The 2879-nt window shown below is 61.2% G+C and overlaps 1 pseudogene; it reads right to left on the reverse strand.

Moving 5' to 3' along the window:
- Positions 1 to 229: 229 nt before the first annotated feature.
- The window catches only part of LOC102865121, a 17146-nt pseudogene continuing 14496 nt past the window's right edge, over positions 230 to 2879 (reverse strand).

A 2879-nucleotide genomic window follows, 5' to 3' on the forward strand; every position in this document is an offset into this window, starting at 1 on the left:
AGCCAGGCAGAACAAACAGTTTCCAGAAGATGGGAGGCAGGAGGGTGGTGGTCCTGGCCTCCCACGAGCAGCAGCCCCTGCAGGAAGGGCTGGCATTGTTCTCTGGAGACTGGCTGGGCCGTGGCCTCCCGCAGCTTTTGCAAGGTGGCGGACAGGGTAACTAGGGGTTGATTGCACTGTCAGAAGGAGGCTGGGCTGGGATGAGGTCGGGGCAGGTGGGTGTGTGGGCTCATGGCTTGGTCTTGGCGTCTTCACGGATCTTCCAGACCATAAGATGCATGCAGGTGCTGGCAGCCTCGCTGGAGCTGTGCCCGTCCACGTTGTCCTGGATGATCTGTCTGAGGTAGTCAGCCATGAGGTTCTGGAGGGAGCGCTTGTAGGGGAGGCCGAGGCGGTGTGGGGACAGCACGGCCGTGTCCACCACTGTGCAGTGGATAACTTTGAGGGCCAGCAAGTCACTCTCCAGGCTGTGCCCGATGAGGATGGTGTCCGCACTGAGCATGCTCAGAAGGATGGCCTGCACATCTCTCAGCCTGATGCTTGCGTCTGCCAGGTCAGCCTCAGTCACTCCGGAGAACCTGGTGTTGTAGTCCACAATCTCATTATCTGGCTTGACGAAGGTGTCGTAGACCACCTGCATGTCCATGTCCACCACAGTGACGCGAGTCACCTCCAGGCCATACGTAGTGTAGGGCATCGCACAGTCGAGGGCATACGCTCCTGGGTGAGCTTTCTGTGGAAGCTTTTTTTCAAAGGTCTTCACAAACCCTTCCAGGTTTTCCTTCCGCCCATCCTGCACTTGTTGCTTTGCACCCTGGCAGCAAATGGAGCCCATGGCAGCCGAGCAGCACGTGTACCGAGTCTCCCAGCCACCAGCCACGAGCAGCATGTGTACCGAGTCTCCCAGCCACCAGCCACGAGCAGCATGTGTACCGAGTCTCCCAGCCACCAGCCACGAGCAGCATGTGTACTGAGTCTCCCAGCCACCAGCCACTCGGTTCCGCCTGAGCTGACCCCAGTGGTAGCTGCATTCCTCGGAGTGGACGCAGCAGCCCGAGGGGGACACAAGGTACTCGGCACCGCAGCGGCAGCAGATCCTGCAGGAGGCGTCCTTGGGTTTCTTCTCCCTGGTGAAGAGGACGGCACCGCCCGGCTGCTGCGGGTGGGGGAAGGGGTAGCCATTTTCCTTGAGCTGCTTCTCCGTGAGCAGGTATTCCTTGAGGCAGCTGTACAGCACGGCCCCTTTCAGGTCTTCCACCCGGGGGCTGCTTGCATGGCTGAGTGAGAAGCTGGTCTTGGCGGCCAACTTGCCCCCCAGCACCACCTCGTGGGACACCAGGTGCCGACCACTGGTCTTGCTGAGACCTGGGGAGGCATTGGGCACCAGGCCCCACAGCTTTTTGAGGGTGTTGACGGCAACGTTCAGGTAGATGTTCTTGCTGGGGCTGCGGTCGTAGGCCACCTTTTCCTAAGTTAACGCCTTCTCGATGGCCTCTTGCCTAGAAGGACAGAACTTGAGGCGCTCCTCAATAAATAAGTGGAGGTACCGCTGCCGGATGGCTGTGGGGACTTTGGCCCCAAACTCTTTGGGGATTATGGGTTTCTTTAAACTCTGCAGCGATGGACTGTGGGCGACCCGCTTGGGGGTGGCAGTGGAGGTGGTCTTGGACGCCATCCCGGCCAATGTGCGAGTCTCCAGGGGCTGCTGACTGGGCTCAAAGCCATGGGGGGGCTGGCTGCCAGTGGCGGTCCGCTTGGCACCTGTGTGGGCTGCAGCCAGGCAGGGATTGGGCACATGGGCGATCCATTTCTTTTCTTCAGGCACAGAGATGTGCACGGTGGCTGGCTTCCCGGGACCTGGCTTCTCGGCCGCCTGCAGCCCGCTGGCCGACTCACGCTGGGCCTGCTGGGCATGCTGGTAACACACCTCCTGGGCAGTGAGCGGCCAGGCTGGGGCTGCCGGTGGGGGTCTCCTGGAGGGCTCTGCCTCCTTTCCATGCTTGGTGAGATGGGAGATCCTCCGCTTCTGTCCCGGGAAGTGTGGTCAGGCCCGAGTGCCCCGGCTCCTCCGCCTTCTCCTTGGGTGGCTGGCGGGCCAGTCAGCCCTTGGCCTCTGGCTTCACACTACTGGACTCATTGAAGATACGCAGACACTCTTCCATGGGGTCCGAGTCGAAGTCCACTTCCTTCTCCAGGGCAACATAGTCCACGTCCTCCCCTGAGGACAACGACAAGGGGGAAGGAGGTATGGGGGTGGCCACCAGGGGCAGTGAGGCCGTGGACTGCCAAGGTGGACCCTGCTCGGCCCCTGGGAGGCTGAGGCTGGAGTCTGAGTCTGAGTTTAAGTCGGTGTCAGAGCTGAGGTTGGGCAGCACAGGGGGCCAAGTCCGAGGTGGGCCCACCTCCTCATCTGCACTCTCATCCCCAAAGAGATCAGCGTGGCTCTGGGCTAACGGCTTCAGCTTGGGGGCATCCTGGGAGCTGCCCTCGTCCAGTGTGTGGGCCTTGCGTGTGGCCAGCTTCCCTGAGGGGGAAGGCTTTCCTCATTTCCGGCAGGCTGGCTGGGGCTCTGGAGGCCGCTCGGGCCTCTTCTTCCCTGAGCTGGCCAGCGTGATGGCTGAGGATGGCTTCTTCTTGGTCCCGGCTGGCCCCTCGGCCTGGATCTGAGGGCTGGTGGCCTGGAAGGTCTTCCTCTCAACTGGCTTCCCTTGCGCCCTGCCCTTGTCCTTCTTCCTACTTCTGTCCTTGTGGCTGGTGGCCAGCAGCTCCCTGTAATGGAGCGAGTCCCCAAAAAGATCACTGAGCAAATTAGCCGAATTAACAAAGTTTCTTATGAGTTCGAACCCGGGCTCCTGCACGCTGACACAGCAGCATCCAGC

The sequence above is a fragment of the Elephantulus edwardii genome, unplaced genomic scaffold, assembly GCF_000299155.1.
Source record: "Elephantulus edwardii isolate Elephantulus edwardi_28Jun2011 unplaced genomic scaffold, EleEdw1.0 scaffold00528, whole genome shotgun sequence".
NCBI lineage: Eukaryota > Metazoa > Chordata > Mammalia > Macroscelidea > Macroscelididae > Elephantulus > Elephantulus edwardii.